The sequence below is a fragment of the Sturnus vulgaris genome, chromosome 14 (assembly GCF_052056855.1).
Source record: "Sturnus vulgaris isolate bStuVul1 chromosome 14, bStuVul1.hap1, whole genome shotgun sequence".
NCBI classification, from domain to species: Eukaryota; Metazoa; Chordata; class Aves; order Passeriformes; family Sturnidae; genus Sturnus; species Sturnus vulgaris.
This window is the reverse complement of record NC_142256.1, coordinates 19,466,954-19,487,583: the sequence shown is the minus strand read 5'-3', so window position 1 is coordinate 19,487,583 and position 20,630 is coordinate 19,466,954. Positions and strand designations below refer to the sequence as shown.

General features: G+C 37.9%; 1 long non-coding RNA gene across 7 annotated transcripts in view; it reads right to left on the bottom strand.

Moving 5' to 3' along the window:
* The window catches only part of LOC148222194 (uncharacterized), a 92,966-nt gene extending 74,350 nt beyond the window's left edge, over positions 1-18,616 (bottom strand). The window contains exons 1-4 of one of the 7 annotated variants that reach the window (XR_015806815.1): positions 18,483-18,611; positions 8,750-9,079; positions 6,081-6,218; positions 5,654-5,726 (exon numbers count right to left, since the gene is read on the bottom strand). This is a non-coding gene — a long non-coding RNA (uncharacterized LOC148222194). Of the gene's footprint in view, positions 1-5,653; positions 5,727-6,080; positions 6,219-8,749; positions 9,080-18,482 lie in introns of all 7 variants that reach the window. The other 6 variants (XR_015806825.1, XR_015806822.1, XR_015806823.1 and 3 more) reach the window with 6 other exon arrangements.
* Positions 18,617-20,630: the final 2,014 nt, after the last annotated feature.

The window sequence follows — 20,630 nt, the reverse complement described above, 5'->3', positions numbered from 1 at the left end:
TCTACATATAAAAATGAACACCACCACTCAAAAAATCCCCCAAGCACCAAACCAACTCTAGTTCTGGAACTTAAAGGAACACACCAGAGTCCATAGTGCCCATAAATCCCTGAGATGTAAACACGGGGCTGCAGTTTGTGCTGGCTGATGCCACAAAAGGAAAGGCTGGGAGCCTTCTGTCAAGAAGAACATTTTCTAGGACAGGATGTCTACAGGCACCTTCCTGTGATTTTACCCATTTCCTTGTGTTCCTGACAGTCCTCTGTTTTCACCAAAATAAAATATGGAGCTATATTTTATTGTTGAGTATTGAAAACCACTTAACAGTTATCACCTTGATGATCTCACTCCAACACCTCAAGTTTCCCATGGAGAAGTGGAGGAGGAAGAACACCAGTGAATCCACCAGGTACCTTCCTTCGTTGAGCACTTCAAACCCTACCAGTTTTGACACAGCTCTTGAGATCAGCTCAAAACCTGGTGGTCACACTCTGTTTGCAGTGCCTTTCCAGGCTCCTCAGCACAGTTAGACCGATGTCCTTTAACCAACTGACCCATCCGAGCACCTCTAGCACTCCAGCAGCTGGTTTGTGCATTTAAAGATAAAATCATGTCAATAAACACAACAGAGGCTAGGCTTAAAAACCATATCAGCTTCATTGCCTCTTATTGGATATTTCCAGGCCTCTTCATTTATTTATTTACATTTTCATGCCTTTAAAAGATGAAATTTTTGAAACAAAATCAGAATATTTGTAAGGTCTTTTTTGGTCTTGTTTTATTTCAGATAAATTGTGGATCTCCCTACTCAAGTGGACATATTTAGAAAATATAAATGTAGTAGATGCTTACAAATATGCCCTACTTCTACAGTCAACTCTTCTTTACACATCTTTATTAGCTAGTAACACACCGAGCCTCCATGCAGTTTTTGAGTTTAAAAAGACTGGGTTTCTTTGAAAAGCAAACACAGACATGTAACAAGGGAGTAAATTTTCAAACAGAGCCTGTGTGTATCTCACAATGGGCTCCATTGAGGAAATATTTGAAGAAAGATTTTTATACCCAGTTCTCATGGACCTGTGATTATATGGTGATGAAATCTAATTTATTACATTATTCACTAGAGAGAAGTTCTGGTACTTTGGGCAGGTTTCTCAGCATGCAAACAAACAAATGACCGCCTACATTGCTCAGCACAGAATTTGCTGTTCTTTGTTTTTTTCCATAAATGTCTACCCTTTATAGCTGCTCTGGGCCAGAGATGTAAATAAAATAAGAAAGAAGAAGGAAGTCAACAGAACAAGAAAAGGAAGAGCCATAACTAGAGAAGCAAAATATTTGTGATTAATGAAGGTTTCTGGTAGCACAGAGCTCACAGTAGTAATTACATAGCATCAAATATAGTTCTAAAAATAATAGCAATGTACTATCACTGTCAAAAAGCACTCCAAAGACTTACTTGTAATACTGCAGAGGCTTAGGCAGAGCACATGGAAGACAGGAAGATCTCAAAATACATTACTGAGATTAGCATCTTCTCTTTAATTGAGCATATGGGAGAGACATAGCAAATCTAAGTTTTTTAGAAAACTATAGGTAAATTATTGGCTAAATCCAGAAGGTTTATGCGAGCTCTCTGTAAAACATCACATGCTAGTTTCACCTGGGGAGGACAGAGAGAGGTTTTCTCTATGAGAACTTCGTCTGTGAGTTGATGGGACCAGTTGAAGGCTGGCTTGGTTACTGGCAGCCTGAGGAACCAATTGGAGAAATTAGTTCGCTCTGTGAACACATTCTGGAGGAGGTAACCCAGGAAAAATCTTTCTTTTATTTCTGGTGGCTGAGGAGATAACACCGGCCCGAGCTCTTTCCCACGATGGGGGGGAGGCTCTGGAGGCCGCTCTGGCCCCGTTTGCAAACCAGGGAACCCGATAGCCGGGGGGAGGAAAGGCTCATTGATGAGACCTCAGCCCGGCTTCCTCCCCCGCGGGCCAGCGGCCCTGGGGGGTGCCCGGCTCCTGCTGCTGCCTCGGAGCAGCTTCGGAGGGGCCGAGCCCTCCCAGCCCCGCCCGGGGAGCGGGGCGGCCGTGGGCAGGGCCGGGCACTGTCCGGGGAGCGGGGCGGCCGTGGGCAGGGCCGGGCACTGTCCGGGGAGCGGGGCGGCCGTGGGCGGGGCCGGGCACTGTCCGGGGAGCGGGGCGGCCGTGGGCAGGGCCGGGCACTGTCCGGGGAGCGGGGCGGCCGTGGGCAGGGCCGGGCACTGTCCGGGGAGCGGGGCGGCCGTGGGCAGGGCCGGGCACTGTCCGGGGAGCGGGGCGGCCGTGGGCAGTGGGTGATGCAGCCAAGCCCCAGAGTGGCTGATTGAGATCTCAGCCGCCCCTCACCCCGCAAGCCCGGGCCTGGCCCAGTTCTGCAGCTTCTGTGTGAAACTTCAACTCTTTAGTGCTCAGATAAGATTTGCAGACCTCCGGCTGTCCTTTGAAAGGGGGAAAAGGAGATACTCCGAAGTCAGTGAAGCAAGAGGGTGTACCTGCTAAGTCCATCCACATCTGAAAGCCCAGACATGCTTAGCTGAATTCGTGTTAACTCCTGGCATCCAAAGGAGGACTGTTGACTTCCTGAGGACTTCTGGGAGCACCTGTTACTATAAACATCAGAGAAAGGAAAAACCTAGAGAAAATGAGTTACCAGAAGGAAATTCTGGGATTTTGGGATCTACTCAGATCACTTAGCTTTTGGAAGACAAGGATGTGATGTGTGCATCTTTTTGAAACCACACACAAACAGTGCTAAGTCTTCTTATGGAAAATATTTGATTCTAATGGCCTTTGCTGTTGAAGGTGCAATCTGATGAAGATTGCTTCTGATGAAGATGCAAACTCTTCTATTAATTTTGACAAGTTCAGCTTAATTGTTTTCATTATTCTGTCACTACCATTGTTCATTTTAAATAGTACATCAATTGGAAATGGCATTAGCACATTAGTTAAAGGTTAGTTGTTCAAGCAGCATGCTGAATTGAAAAGAAAGATATACTAATTTCATTGAACTAGAAAGGCACCTTTTCTTCTAAATAATCTACGAATACAACAGGACCCATATAGCATTTCAGCTGGAAGGATTTTGATGGCTGAAAGTGTATCTTGAAATTTCTCCTCATAGTTATATCTTTTCATTATTATCTCCCCCTCATTTGGTCATTAGATTTCTGTGTATTTTGTATGAACCACTTCCTGGGTTGTGCCTTCAGTTTGTGCTTCACTGACTCTCGTGACTTTTTTTTCTTATTGTAAAGAGTTGACAGAGAGCAGGATATAACTTATTTAATAAAAACCACACAAATTGTCCAGCACAACAGCTACAGAAGTTTGCCATAAATACATCACACATCATTTGAAGCCATTAGAAACACAGTTCAGAACAAAATGTGATAATGCCTTTAGATGTGTTAAATTAGCATTTAATTTAAATTTAACAAGGCTGTTGTATAGAATTTAATAGCATTCAACTGTGAGAGAAGCACATCTGTGAGCTTGATGAAGATACATTTAATATAATTCAAGCCCAGTTAATTCATTGTCATTTCAACATCTTCACTGTTTTTTTTCTTTGTCAGTTAAATCTGTTGTCCCTCAGTATTTCCAATATCAGTTTAGTCCAAACACTCACATGCTATTTGAGGCTGGTTATGTCCATATACCACCTGAGAGACCACAGAATGTTAGCGTTCAAAACTGGCTGTACCTCAGAGAAAACAGCCTCTTAGGAGTCTGATCACAAAACTTGTTCCATCTGGTCAGTAGAAAACATTTTGTAAGCTTCAGACACTTTTTAAAAAAACACTGAAAATGCTGGAGGATTTTTTTTTTTTTATAAATGACATTTTAAAATGGTTTTCATTTTATGGTATTGCCTTTGTTCTAAGAAACTTTTTCCCAAATTATGAGGGATTAATACATCTTAAATACTTTCAAATTAATTTAAAATGTCGTGATTTTGCTTTGAATATTACATCCTGATCGACTTTTTTTTTAAAGTCCATTTCTATTTTCATATCTACAACATTTTTAAGAACTACAGAATAATAATAGAGTGAAATTTGTCATGATAAACAGGAAAAGTCTTTACAAAAAGTTTGAGGAAAGAGTCAATACCAAGAAGAAATTATGCTTTAAACTCCTTTTGAAAAGTAATAGGGTATTTTTTCTCATGTTATGCCACATTATGACATTAATTGATCATTGGAATGAGGTAGAAGACACGGTATTTTTAAAAAGTAAAATTTCTCTAAAATTCCTATTCCCTTGAAAAGCGAAATTGAAGTTTCAGCTTAATATGGAATTTACTGCTTTATTTCTCTGTTTGTCAAGCTAGCAAGCAGTTTAAGGTTGAGACCATTTCTGTGCAGTGGTCACACATTCTCTAAAGCTGGTCCTTACGCTGCTTACACTACAAGCATCAGACATAAGGCCTGGGAGCAGATGGGATCATTTATTAGCTTTTGTTAGACTGAGACGCAAGAATTGGTAAGAGAAAAACCTACTGCCATACCCTGAACTCATGTAAATGCAACTGCATCAAATGACAATAAAAGACAGCCCTTCTAATTAAGCCTCATTAAATACCTTTTTAGCAATCAGATGGTATTGAATTAACTGAGAGTAGCTGACCTATAAAATCTAATTCAGACCTAGCTAAAATCTATTTTGCCGCAGGCTCTCCTTTTTTTTGTCACATGTCACAAATGATCTATTGATAAAAACAGAACTTGCCATAAATAGCACAGCCATTGGGATTTTCAGAGTGTGACACTTAAATATCTCACCCACTTGAGACACATAAATTATTGCCCAAACTTCTGCGGTCAAATTTAACTGCATTTACTGCCACGAAGAAACATGACCACTGAGGTACTCGTGCCACACTTCATCCTACAAGTGGCTGAAACCCACAGGGGAACACTTTTTCCCAGCCTTGGATTGACGCAGCACAGCTGGTCTCATGCACCCCCACCCAGATTCTGTCATTGCCCTCCAGGAAATCAACCACCCTAGCAAGAAGGAGAAAACTCAAAGCTGTCAGATTCTGCCCAGCCATCAGCTGGCCACAGCTGACCACAGGGAATTTGCAGCCAGATTATGACCACTCTATGTCATCTAAGTGATCGTTTTAGAAAATCTGACCAACTGTAATGACGCAATTAAGAGCTTAGTTAAAGCTGATTAAGGGCATGGGAAAATTCTCATACATAGGGAGACTTCAAAAAAAGACTTGTTTACCTGGAGGCAGACCTGAATAGAGAGAAACTTGAATAGAGAATGAAAATGCCAGCAGAGCCAGAGCAGCAGGATCAGGAAATTTTTCCAGCATTCATGCAGAATAATGAGGATTGTGAGGTGAAACTCAGAGTGACATATATAAAATAAAATCACAGGGAGATATAACTACACAGGAAATAATGAGTACAAATAGATGCTACAGAAAATTTGCCAAATTTATCTAGTTCTTTGTTGGATGTAATTATTTTAAGGAGGGAAGAGTACATTTTTTAATTTGAAGAGGCTATGTATAGCTTTTTATTAAGTTTTTACACCTTTCCTAAATTTTAGAATTGTATCGGTTAAATATTTTTATTGTGAGTCTCCCTCACCTGTCTTTTTTGCAGTCTAGGACATCAGGAATCTAAGTATGGAACAGGAGCTGCTTCCTTGGAATCTTCATGCCTGAAAAGAAATTTTGACAATATTTACCCACTCTAGCTAGACATTATGTGGGTCATATAAATGAGTCTCATCTTTGAAATATTTGTCCTCTATATATGCTTTCGAGATCCAGTCACATGCTTGTGAAGAGGAATGTTCTTGTTCCTGATTTACAAGTGGGGAGCTGAAGTATGAGGATAGACAGAGGTCCAGATAGAAAGATATTTGAATCCCCAGGAGAGACTCATTTCATGGAATCCTAGAATGGTTTGTGTTAGAAGGGACCTTAAAGATCACCCAATTCCCCCCTCCCTACAGTGATTTAATATGGCACTACACTCGGTGACAGAAATGCTGGATTTACTGGATACTAACCCCATCTCCAGCTTTTTCTTCTCTTCAGCTGCATGTCACTGGCTCCTAGGAGCAGATTGATCCAGAACTACTCTACAAGCATCTTCTGTGGATGATACTACTTCTTTATGATCTTGCCACAGTGAGACAAGCGAATTTCTGGTGAAAGGTGAATGTCCATATTCCCCATGGAAAGAATATACAAGGAAATTAAATAACACTGAATAACTTCAGAAAAGGAAACATTACCAAATCTAGAGATACAAGTGGGTAGCTACAGAAATAACAGAAAGTAATAAAATAAGCTATTTGCTTTTCAGAGCATTATCCTTAGCAATTAAAACATCTCTGTGAAGAACACAACCTCAGGAAATTCCTAGCAATTGTTTGCAGCCACTCAATACAGCCATTCTTAATGTTTATACTTTAATTGGTTTCTATAAACTTCTTTACCAGCTCATAACTCCATAATTCTGCTATATTGCACCAATTAAATGTAACAGTACTAATACAAACTTCTGTCAGTTCTTTAATTTGTTATAATAATTTTCTCTGTAAATTTAGTCTGGTGATTGAGAATTTGTCACCTTTTACAGCACTTTAGCTTTGAATTTATCCTACTTCCTCATAAAGTCTCCTTTGTAAATGCTGCCAGCTGGAATTGCCACCTCATGGCCTTTATACCATTAGTTCCATGCTATTATATGAAAAGAATTTAATGGCAGCTCTGTCATTGACTTCAGTAGTATTGGAATAAAGCTACTTACAAGGTAAGTGAAAAAAGAATTAGTTCACATTTGGTGTCATGAAAAGCCCCATCTTGACGAGACAATTTGGCATAGCTTTATACATAAATGCCTTCTTTACTTGGATAATAACCTTTCAGAGGATATTAGAATTTTATTGCACTTTTAAAAACAACTTCTACTGAGATTCATTCCAGCTGATACTTACTGTTTGATACTGCTTAGTACTAGTAGAAAATGATACCACAATTTTTCAGTTTATTTATTCACTTGGAGTTCTGTAAGTTTTTTCTCTTTAAATTTAGCTTCTGTCATGTGAATAAAGAGAAAGAAAAGATGTCTGTGTGAAATACCCCTGATCTCAGCAAGATCATCACTGCTGTTGCATTTCTATCGTGCATTTATTGTATTATTCATGGCAATGGGTGATGAATGCTGTTCAGTTACATACAGTGGTGAAGTTTTGGTCCCAAATTCTTCACAATCTCATGCCTCTTACCTAACATTCCCCCTTGACCTGTCACTACATGACCTCACAGATTGTCTCTCTCCATCTTTCTTGTAGGATCCCATCAAGGAAGGCACAATTAGGTCACCCCAAAGCCTTCCCTTTTCCAGTCTGAGCAATCCCAATTTGTTTGGAAAGAAGCCAAGTAATCTTTCAATGCTTTTATATTGTTTCATGTATCTGCTCCATGTGCCTGTTATGCAGCCTGGAAGCACAGCCCAGGAGACCTGCCTATGCTACGTGCAGTGCAAATGATCAAGTTGCCCAACTTGGTTTCACCAGCTTCTGCTGGATAAATAAGAGAAAATGAAAAAAAACAAGGAAATGGTGTAACTGTATAAAGAATAAAGAGTGAAGGATGGAAAAAAGTGGTGTCATCAGAACAGCTTAACAGATGTTCAATAATACAAGGATGGTATTAGGTCAAAATTCTAAATAATTTCTGTTATGTGTGACATGGGACTTTCAGACAGTGTCTTCCTAAGAACCCAGCTCAGTTTATTCTGTTGAAGACACAGAAGTAAAGGATTTGTACCCTCAGAAAAAGCGTTGTTAAAAAGACATGGAATATGTAGTCAAATGTCCAACTTAGTATTATGAAGTTTTATGTCCAAACTGTTATTATGAAGTTTTCTGGAAATTGCAGCAATCATTGTTAGCATATCGCTATCTGCAATCACAGCTATGCAATCAAAGGAATGAAATTCTCCTTATCTTCTTTCAAAAGCAGAAAACAAGCTTGATCTTCCATAAAACCATCCTGATTTTAAATTGCAAATGTATATCTGATTGTCTGGGAGTTTTTTTAAGAGTTACAATCAATTTAGATTTCATAACTGCTTTTTCAGCATTTTGTATGTAATAAATTTTTAAAGAAAAAATAAAGCTATTAAATATGTACTTGATTCATTAAAACTGTGCTTATAGCTATATCAATGACTAACAGGCCTTGAGGGAAGTTTCTTTAAATAGTTTTCTAAAACCCAAAAATTCTTTTAGCAATATGAAGCCATATTCTTTTTTTCAGTGATATTGTAAAATATTCACCAGATTCTCAAAGATCTAACTATAGGAAGGAATTAATGTGTTTCAAGCATGTAAGAAAAGATAATTTATCCTAATTCAATTTTGCATCCTTTTCTGCCTATAAATATAAATAGAGATAAAAAGATGCCCCTTTTTTCCTCACGTGAGGTACATTAGGTACCCTAATCCTCCTTTTTAGCAGTGTGTAGGATCACCGGATTAGACTTTGCAGACTTTGTAGACAGCTAGAAAAAGGTGGACAGTGTTTGAAATATCTGCTTCGATTTCCACATTTGCTATTACAGGTTTAACCAGATTTCTTCAAATTGACTTTTGTGTAACAGTCATTTGAGCCACTTATAGAACAATACTTTACTAAGAGCATTTTTGTTCTATTTATATCCACCCACCCAGCGTGGAAATTGCTCATTTAATTTCCCCATAACTTCGGAACATCAGGTTTCACAGGGCTTTGGAATGTCAGGGCACAGAGTCCAGTGCTCTCAGTCAACAGGAAGAGTTAGGAAGCACAAAGCACATGCAGAAACCTAATTGGGATACTCAGGTTGTCCTTTGAATCAAAAAATCCCCACAGGACATGCTGTGATGACTCTGTGATTTCTCTTCTTTGCCACTCCTGATATTTGTGTTACACTGGAGCTGCAGAGCTTGCTGCCCCTTCTCCAACGACAGCAGATTCCAAGTGTGTGATTACACCATCAATCCTCCAGCTCACACCACTGCAATAGACGGTACACAGAAAAAGTAAATAGAAATGTATGACACTAAAATGCTGGCAGCGGTGGAAATGGTAATGAAAACCTATTAGCTTTAATGGTAATAGAAAACTGTTATCTTTAATGGTGCAAAAAATTATGTTACCAGAATTCATTACATATCTGTAGAGAAAAAAAATACCTCACATGACTTTTCCTATAGTGCCTATATGGTGACCTCTGAAGGGGAATAAAAGGGGGGTAGAATTCTTCCTATATGCATAGGAAGAATGCATAAAGCCACATATATATTTGGATAGCACACTTTTCCTTGATCCTCGGTCCTATACTCGTCCCAGATACCATGATAACACACAATACAAGGGACAATACTGCTATTGGCAGCCCCTTAAAACTTTGCCTCAGAGAGCACTCATTCTCACTATTTTCTCCTAAGGAAGTTTTCCCCTTCTCTTGCCAATTTATCCAACATGGGACAAAATGGGACAGATCTATTTTAAATCTCTTCAGCTGAATCCTAATTACTTTGATTACTAATTACTGTGTTGTGGTGAGTACTTTCTCAGGAGTGAAACTTTTCTGAAGGTTTTCAAGTCAGAGCAGGGTTTTCATTTGGTGTGAGGCCAACATGAAACAATCCTTTTTATGAATCTGTTTGCATGCCTATAATGCAATAATTTACAAGCACTGCATGTTTCCAGTTCTAATGCCTCCAGAGTAGTTCTTTATTGCTGGAGGACAAATGCCCAGCACCAGCTACTTTTGACACGTGCTATTTATATCAAATTGTTACAATACTTGCTGTAAGTTGCCACTTGGCCCACAGAGGCAATACCATAAGTGCCTTTTGGTAATCTAAATGAATCAAACAAAAAAAAGCGAGGGCAATTACTTTCTTCAGTTCACCCAACACACCACGAACAGAACAGAACCAAGTCTTTTGTGCTTCTAAATACCTTCTGGACTCTCTTGGCATTTGCAGTACAAGGAGTTCTCATGATTCCTGACACAGAGCAGCTGTGTAATGCCTCTCCAAAGTCCTGCACATGATCCGAGGCAAGAAGAATGACTAATACACAGACTGCTGCCTTGTTTCATCCCAAAGAGTTACACCAATTAAGCTCAGAATTACTTTGGAAAATGGCAAAAGTGGAGTATGTCCCTCTTCCTCCCATCAGTAAAAAAATAAACACAAAAGCTAGGTTTTATGCAAACTAGGAGACACTGCTGAATTTAAATGCATTTTCATGTTCATCTTCCATCAACAGCAACCTGGGGAGACTTTGGGCATTCCTCACTGAACTATTAAATACAAAGGATATACACTAACAACATTAAAATAATTAAAAAAAAAAGGAAACAAAATCATAAAGCCTTACCAGAAATAAATACACTCTAAAATACTTCAGGTATTTTCCAAGGAATAATAATTCAGTTACTTAACATCCTAATAATCAGCTCTTTCCTCATATACTTGCGGAGATTTAACAGCAAAGTCAAGCTGTATGTCCTTCACTCTGTTATCCTTTAAAAAAGATACTTTAATCACTCTTCATTCCACATTTGGTACACTACACACATAGGCACAAGGAGATTAGTAAAATCAAATCTCTTTGTCTTTTAATATATGCAGCAGTGCAAATAAAAATGTAGAAATGAGAGGAAAATACAAGGAATAGGAGCAGCTGAGAAGAGAATCTCAGACCAGGCAGAAAAATCTTCAAGGACTTGTAAAAAACACACTACTTCAACAAGCGAATTCATGGAGTGAACTGCATAAAATGAATTATTCAATCAAAACCCAGCAATAGGTTGTGTAGCAACAATAAAAGATTTCTTCATCTGCTTCTTTGTTTAAAAGTAAGGAAAATGGAAGGGAAGGACAGAAAGAGAATCAGCTTTCTGCTCAGCACTAATAGCAGAGGGAGAAGCAGATGCTACTTCAGGAATCAACTTGTCACCTTTAACTTTACCTCTCCTTCTGCAGCAGATGTGCAGGCAACACATACAGCAGTCATAAAGTTACACTCAATATAGTTTCAATTTTCCCAGGGGTTTTGAGTATATTTTATGTTTTTTCCCCTGTGACCCAGCCGCGTTCAATCTCCCCTCTGATTTCTGTCACAGTGGGGAGGAAATCTTCTGTGTCTACACGAGTATCCATGTGCCAGAATAATTATTCCAAACAGCAATTTTTGTTGTTTTCTTATGACATATCTTCTGTGGTGCGTAATGTGAGATTTCACACTTTCCTTTATTTGAACCATTCTGAAAAATGAACATCATTTCACTCCCAAATCTGCTGAATTCAAATAATTAGATAGATCACCACTGAGCTCCAGGCAGACATCAGCTGTAAGAAGCAAACATCTCCCTTTCACCACTGTGTCAAAAACCACACAGCTTTAAGGTTTGATCAAATGCTCATATATATATGCTCAAACTAAAACTGAAGGTCCTGATTCTTACTGACTTGATTAATAGATCTATCTATCTGTGAAAATCTGTTAAATCAGGTTTACAACCCTAAAAAAAGGTGTTTTAAGAACAAATTAGGTCTTGCTCAGACACATCACTGAGCAATGCAATTTGCAAAAGTGCTGAGCAAAACAGACCCTTTTGACTTAAGTATAACTATAAAGCTCAGACCTGCTTCAATAGAAAGTGAAATAACCTATTGTAAGGAGCTTATATGAGGAACCCTTCTCCATAAATTTATTTGTTTAACTTCTTTCTTGTTTGGAACATCTCAGAGTCTAACAATTTAAAACCTAAATGAGAGAAGTGCTCTTCATGACAGTATTTCCTTTACCTCAATTCATTGCCTTAACATTTTCTAGTGCAGCACCAGCTTTACCATTTCCCCTACACTACCTCTGACCAACAGGGAATGTCATCAGTTAGAGCAGTCAGTTTTCCCCTTCCCTACAGAAATCAAATGTGTCATCTCTGCAGTGCTCTTGGTCTCTGTAAGCCAACAAAGTCACAGTCTTCACACCCCTTTCAAACTGGGCAGGCAGGTTTTGCTCATATCACTGAATATGTGACAGGGAGCTGGATTATTGTTAATCACAATGTCTCCAATTTTTTAAGCTGAAAAAAATTAAGGTGGGTGTTAGGCAAAGAGGAAGCCTGATGAAGAATTGTATAATTCCATCATTTGAAGGGACCAGGCATTTCAAGTTTCCCATAAAAGATACTGAGATTTAGCATTGATACAAATGAGGTTCCATTTTAGGTTGAAATTTTTTACACTATTGCTGTAGATACCTTCCAGGACTTGAGGATTGTTTGTTTGTTTGTTTGTTTGTTTGTTTTAAACAAGAAACTCCCCTTTTTAATACTTATTAAAACCATCCTAAAAATTACTTGATATTATAGCATGCTTCTTTTCTTAAATAACACCAATATACCCATTGACTCAGCTGACAACAATAGACATCCATTTGGATGAAACTACTTATTTTATACTATTTTATATTCTATATCTACTTTTCCCTCTTTTAAGTATTATTCAAATTATGTGCTGGGTTTTCTTTTTTGTCATTGCATTTTTAAAGGGTTTACCTTGTCACTCATTAGAACCTTTCAAGTGCAGCTCTGCCCAAGGGTTCTAACCTACATAGCATTCCTGCCATCTCTCAGGCACAGAAATCTTGCCCTCACCTCATCAAAGACAGATCAAATAGTTTGGGCCAAAGCTCCAGTTGGTGTAAAACTGCAGAGCACCTATACTTAAAAGAAATCTTTAAAGCAGACCTTTTCTCCCAAACTGTGCATTAGTTGCAGCTGAGAACACAAACGTGTTCTGGAACTCTCTGACTCTCTAAACCAGGTGCTAAAAGCACAGCATGAGCACGACACTCAGCCACACCCTACTCACCAAGGGGAATTATTGACTTTGAGGTTCCACTGCAAATCATGAACCTTCACATAAGCCTTGTAGCTGACCTACATGACGTTGAATTTCCATGATTTTCTGTTCCATAATTAAATTCACCTTAGAAGCAAAGATGCAGAATTTAGCATAGCACTAAGAACAATAGTGCTTTGAAGTCTAATCTTGCCTAAACCGAGATATGATTTTGTCAATGAAGATTATAACATTTATGCACTTTTCACTTGTCATAACATATTTACTGCTTATTTTCTACAGCCTTTCCTGGGTAAAAGCATATTCTTAACCATTCTAATGTCACAGTGTAGTGTAATAGTTTAAATATAGTATAACTCAAGATTTAAAGTTTTTTTCCTCTTAACATGGCAAAAGTAGCTGAAGAACAGATTTTGAAAAACTCCTCATTTCTGCAATGAATTTTAGAGAGGAAGAACAGATTAATAAGTAGCTAAGGAGCCATATAGGAGCCAAGTAGAAGCCAAGTTCTGAATCTGGCCTGCTAAATGGCCCTCAGAAACACTGAAGCTCTTGCTATAAAAGCTTCTTTGTCCTTTTTGTTTTTCAGATTTAAATGGACATGATAACATCTTATGTATATCTGTATAGAGTGTTCAGATCCTAACATTCATTTTTGAGTACCAGGAGCTCTCTACATTATTACCAGAGATTAGAATCATTCACCTCACCAAAACTCAAGGTTCTTAGTGGGTCATTTTGGATGAGAAGACAGCATTAGCAAAGAGACAGTATAACTTTAGTACTTCAGTGAAAAGTATATTAAACAGATGTGAAAATTAGTTGGACGAGGACTATTGAAAGAGAACTAAACAACTTCTCAGAATTACTACTTAAAATTACTGGACTAATTATTTATGATGGAGCTGGAGGGCAAGCAGATGAAGAAAACCTGGCAAAAGGCATTACAATGTCCAAGAATCAGAAGCTTGGCTATGAAATACCAGCAGTCAAGCTTTGAGTCATGATCCTAAATTCCAAGGAGGTCAGAACAGACAAAAAAAAATCAAACTAAGTGAAGGAGAGACATTTCTGTGTAAATGTCCAATATATCAAGGTCCATTTTAGTTTTAGACCTTCACACACACAGAGCCAATGTGATTTATCTCAAAATCCAAACTTTAAACACTTAATCATCAGTCTAAGTAGTTTTAAAAAATATCCTGGTTGTTCAGTCAGAGCATCACTCCAAATTAAAATATCTATATTGAAAACTCAAGACTTTAATTAAAATGGCATAGGAAACAGCCCTATTTTTTATTCTTACCAGTTTTCCAAGTGATTGTCTTATTCTACTGGAAATGTGAGGTATCCTATTAACTGGGAAGAAACACAAGGCTGTGCTGAACTGAGGGATTATGGCTACATATTTCTGTAGACTGTTTGCATTGGCTCTCAGTGATGCATTGTTCAAGCACCTAACATTCAGCAAAGTATGAAAAAACATGAAAGGCAAACTCCTTTTGCAGAGGCAATGTCGTGGAGCAGAGTGGATTCCAAGCAAGCATGTCACGTGCATTGTCCTTTTGTGCTTTACCATCATGCTCAGTTTTCCATTGCAGGACTTTGCCTTTTACACAGATGGATATTTTATGGAATTTGCTAAGGACGTTACAAGGCCAGAGCAGAGCATGGACATGAATCTAATTTGGTTTGTGTTGGTTGTGCCAAAAGTTTGAGCAAAAACTTTCTTCTTTTACTTCCTAGATTGTGTTTCTTCATGCCCATTTAGAATAAATAATTTCTATTCTTTACATATCTCATCTGGTATGCAGCTCTGAACTACTGTCTGACTCCAGATTTGCTACACTAAGCCCTTTCTGGGTTGGAAATGCTTCCAATACAAGCTCATAGAAATTTGTTCCTGCCTCAGGCTTTATTCCACACATAATAGTCAGTCTGATGTTAGGAATACTTATGCCACTATTTATATCAAATCTGAAAAAATTAGAAATAGGACCTTGCAGAACAAGAGATCTGATTTTTTTGACCCCTTTAATCAAGTAAAACTTGGTGTCAGCTCATCTTAAAGTTCATCTAAAATTCAAACCAGTCAGGGATAGCATATTTCAGGATACCCCACAATGGAAAGTTCTGTTCTGCTAAACTGTTATAAGTACAGTTTTTACTGAGCTAGAGTCTGATGGAGACATTTCTTAATGCAATCAAATCAACTGATTGTGGAATTATAACACATTCCAATATCTGAACAGCTTGCATACTACATTGGTATTATTAGCAGTTCATGTAAAAAAGGCTAAGACACACATTCGAAGTATGAAAATCTCAAATAAACATGAATTTCTTTTAAAGCTGGAAAAAACTGTGCTCACATGTGGCTACAACTACAGTCAGCCTTCCCAGCCCTCCAATGATCTCAGACATGTTTTGCCTTCCATAAGGCAGTCACCACGTGTATTCAGCAGTATTGTTTGTCTTAAGTTACAGATTACATTACATCATTACAAAGTGTCTCCTCTTCTAGGAAGTCAGTGGCTCTCCTGGTCAAGGAAATCAACCAGCAGAAGTCACAGCAAGACTGCAGACCCTGTTACAGCCAGTTCGTACTTTTCACTATTGGCAACAACTGCAGAAAAAAAGAGAGGTAATACCAGATGGATTTGACACTCCTTTTCATCAGGACAGCCACGAAAGGATACTCTTCTCTTCCTCTAAATGCCATTTTAATGCTGCTACAGTTCACTGCCACAAACTTTGATAAGGATACACAATTTGCTTAAATGCTTATTATCCAACAAGAAATCCAGACTTATTTAGGAGAATAAAGGTAAGAAATCAAGCATTTAAAATCTGCCACTATCCAAAAGGGTCACACTGCTCTGTCATGGTCTGTGTTTCACACCTTTCATATAAAATTGTTGGATTTAGTGACACAAACTTTAATCTTACAGCTCAAAAGGAATTTGCATTAATAATACTACAAAGACAGATAAACCTCTGCAAGCTCTTGCTTTAACAAACATGCCTTATTTAAAATATTCCGACATTGGATTGCCAGTTTCCTATCTTGGCAAATGTCATCAATCAGGTTCTTTCTATTTTTAAATTACCTCAGTTTCTTCCAGTAGTACCACTGCTTTAAAACAAGGAAAGAAATACATATTATTTTAAAATTCTAAAGAATAATTTGTATTATCACCAAGTGTTCTTAAAAATTACTTAAAATTTTTCAGCTTTTGTTAAAAAAATCCTGAAGGTCTAGTATACATGCAAGGCCATATGTACTCTGTGAAGAAGGATGCGTGGAAACATCCAGTCTGTGAATCCTCACCAGGCCATAAGGATAAGGTAGGTGCTAAGCTGTCAAAGTCAAGGATCCCTACCATTACATTTCAGCACAAATGTAGGAGCCAAGAAGGTTTTACAGGTTTGCAGACCCTCTAAGATACAACTTAGATGAACAGAAAGGGGCTTATGCCCATCCTCACACCTATGTGACCTACATATGCTCTAGAGTTGGCAAGTTCCTTCCTCATGTGAACTCACGTTCCTGTGACCTCCATTTCACTCTTTGGCTGTACAAGGTATTCCTCAATTTCAAAAATATAATTGTCATCCAGATTTTCTGACAATGGTTTCTCATCTTTCATAAGTGTTTGATATTACTGTGTCCTCTTCTTTTATATTCACTGATTGAAACTTGTTTGGTTCAATTTCCATTGCATGAAATATAAATGCAGTAGCAAATGAGTAATTTAAGGATGAGTAAGAAGTAATCTAAGGTCAACAGAGACCCAAGCAGTGAAACAATATTTTTCAAGACTGTATGAAACAACTGAAATGGAGCAGCTCACATAAACAGCCTGTTTAGCTTATTTCAGTGTCTCTTCTTGATGAACCTTCAGAAAACAGACAAATGTATCACATAAAGCTCATACTCAGCAGATGTAGGTCTTAGAAAGAAGCCTCTCTACAGATCCTCCACAGTTGCATTGGGAAAAGCATCGTCAGATTTCACTGTCTTTTAGGCTGTATAAATTCTTCCAAAAACACAGGGAAAATGTCACTTCGTGTTAAATATTGATGCCTGTTCCCATACAGTGAATTATCCTCCAAAGCAGCATTAGGGTCGATGTATATTAAAACCTGTCACTGCAAAACTTCATTCCTTTATATAGGCAACATAAACAATGCTGAATATACTGCAGAGCACAGAAGGAAGGACTCTTCTTCAGAGGAGTCTTTTCTCAGCACATAAAATGCCTGGTAATAAAATAGGCACAATTTTTTTCCGTCAGCTTTTGTTCTCTTCTTTTTTATTTTTTTTTTTTTTGCTGTTTCTCCTACTTTTAAGTCTCCTTAGGCATCAGTAGAAAAAATGTTACCCATAAAGATCTGAAGTGGCCATAGTAATTGCAGAGCAATGCCAGATGCAAGATCTAGGTCTGGGGGCCAGGCTGTTCCTCCTTTTTCGAACCATTCAACTCCAGTAAGCAAGCACACCAAATGTGCAAGCAAGCACACTAAATGCACTGCAATATGTTAATCTAGCCACTGCCCTGATTTAATTGGCCCAGAAAATTGCTTGAGGTGTTTGTAACTGCAATTAAGGCTAGAAAAGTCTGGAAACACAGTCTTTGCTGGTGAAGAGATTTTTTTTAATTATTATTTTTAAGAAACCAAACTCTCTCTTAGCTAAGACTCATGGGCTTAATTAGAGATTAATTAGACTTACTTGCTGCTACTTAGTTGAATTATAGCTCAGCAGACATATTTTAAGTGGCAGGTATAAACTTTAGCCTTTTCTATCTCTCCTTTTTGTCTCTGTCTCCAACAACCAGAACTTCCTCAGTCAGCAAATTCATTCAGTTCAAATCAGAGTAATTGTCCATCTCTGCCCTTATCTTCACAACTTGAAGATACCTACTATAATTCGTCCTAATCAAATGAAATTAATTTTTAGAGAACAATGACCCTTACCTGCCACTGTTACCATGCTGTGGCCTGTAACCCTGCAGCTGGAAATAGCAGTTACTGTGCACTGGAAATATCCAGCTGCATGTACAGGGATAAAAGTAGGGAGGTGACTGCACCAGAACAACAGGCAAATTATCTAGTTTAGTCCACAAATCAGAGACAAAATCTTATATAAAAAGCACAAATAACAGTAACTGATGCAGCAGCTATGGGTGAGATATGGGAGTCCATTTTCAATTAGACTCCCAGATTTTTCAGAAGTGCTCAGCCTGGAACAGAGCTCAGCACAAACCATGGCTAAAAACACAAAGCTTTTCTGCAGGCGTCTAAAGTTCCCTTTGCAAGACACTCATGCACCATGGAACAGGAGGTCAAACATACTCCTTCAAAAAATTCAGTAAAAATACTGAAACTTAGTATGTGTAAACTGAGGTTTACACATAAGAGTTTATCTAAATTAGCAAATGCTAACAACACTGAATTTAATTTGACCTATCCAATTCTGAGTTTACTATTATTCTGGATAACAGCAGCAGGTACAATTTCAATACTTACATGATTCATTTTCATTAAGTTGGAATGGCATCATGTTGTTATTGTCTGGTTATTTGGGTTTAGTGGGGCCAGCAGAATGTTCCTCTGTTGGGTTTGATGGTTATTTTTGGGAGAGATTGTTTTGTTTTCAACAGACTGTTCTCCAATCCTGTTGTCACAGCAACAGTGGACATAACTAGCTGACACAATTTTTTCCTGCAAGCCTTCAGTGCTATTCAGATTTCAGATTGAATTTAATAAGCCAATTTAACAGCCTTCCTGAATCTAATTGCAAGTTTTGCTAATACTATGACATTATCCTTTTCAATACATTCTGAAAGATTTCAATAAATTCTTTTCGTATAGACTAGTGAGTTTTCTTTGCTTAAATATATGTTATGAGTTTTCTCCCCTCCATATTCAAATAGATAAGCCTTCACCCTTGTAAATTTGGATCTTTTCTTACCATTTGAAAAAAAAATGGTAAGGTTAGAAACATTTAGAGGTCTTTGTTTTACAGTGGAAAGACTGAATTTCCAATTATTATACAGTAAGGAAATATACCTTTGGGGTTTCCTTTAAGGAAAAAATCAGCTCAGTCTACCAGACTTCCCTCTGATTTTATAGGCTCAACTTGTAAGCAGCAAATCTATTCTAAGTATGAATATATTCACCCTGAAACAATAAAACTTATTGCAGTACCCTGCCTTGAACAGAGCAGTTTTAAAGTGGTGAGCCCATGCTATTACACCAATATATTCTGAATAACACATCTCTCTTAAAAGACCTCTAAAACGCAGTTGTAACATCTCCATGGCACTTTCAAAGGTAACCACAACACTGAAGTGCAGCACTGCTGGGGTTGATACAGATGGATCATTCAATTCACTGCATTCCCCATAACCCCACTATCTCAGAGAGCAACAGGCTAGCAGTGAGGATATTTAGTCACACAGAGCCATGACACTGAGCATGTGCAGTTTTGTTTCACTAAATTTACTAGTACTGAAATTTATCTGAAAGGTGTCTTTGTAATTTTGTAGGGAAAATATGTTATATGGATTTTTTCCAATTGCAGCAAGAGTGGGCTTTGGGTTTGCTAAGCAGAACCTGCAATGACAAAGTGCTGTCCTGAACAAAAGGAAAAATGGCCTTGAACTGATGCAGCCAAAAATTCTGAGTATTCTGCCCTTTCAAGGAAAAATTATTATGCCATATATGTCTAAGTCATCAGAGTTTGACAAGAAGAATCAGGTCACTCCTAGGACTGGAAGTGGGGATTTGTGCTAGCATTTTTCAAAAGGAAAAATTGCCTTTTAACACAAACACACAACTCATACTCCAAGTCACAAAGCACATTGCATTCCTGTAGTATTAGAAGATTTTATAACAGAGATGTGTGAAGTCATTCTGATCGTACCTACTGTGCAGTCAAAACAAATCACATAGGGCTTTGTACAGAAATTAAGGTTTCTTGAAATCTTACCAGTTCAGACACCAAGAGCTCTCAGACATACCAGAACAAAAAATGAAAGAAAAAAAAAAAAAGAAAAAAAAGAAGTCAAATTTAACCTGGTTTTGGCCAGGTTTATGCATTCTGTGGTAAACTTGGTGCTGTTGGGGTGAGAATCAGAATGCCTAAGCTGGTTGTGTCACACAATAGTCACAAGTTTGATTTTGGATACTGTTTCCTGGTCTTTCCCTGCTTTTCTGTGTTGAATTATTGGAGTTCAGAGCTCTTGAAAATCCGATTTAGTTTACAAAATAGTATATGGATCTCTGCTGTTGCAGTGATATAATTCAAATCGATATGACTATGATAGATCTTAATGATGTTTCAAACTGTGTGCATGTGTACACTTAGGAATTAATTTAAAGTAATTGAATAAATTTATATAATTTAATTTTTAAATGAGACCTGATTCCCCATATTAGTGGTTTTCATATCTGTTTTTCCTGTCAGATTCCACTACTAAGGCTCTTCAGCTTTGTGTGCTATTACCTTCTCAGTTACCCAATTAAATAAACACTAATCATCTTATTTAATAAACTAGATTATAATGTCTGTCCTGGCCTAAGTTTATAACAGAGACAAACAGAAATTTAAGATGTACAATGTGTTGTGCTAAAGTAAGCAATGGACTACATATTATCTGGAGAGAGAGGCCT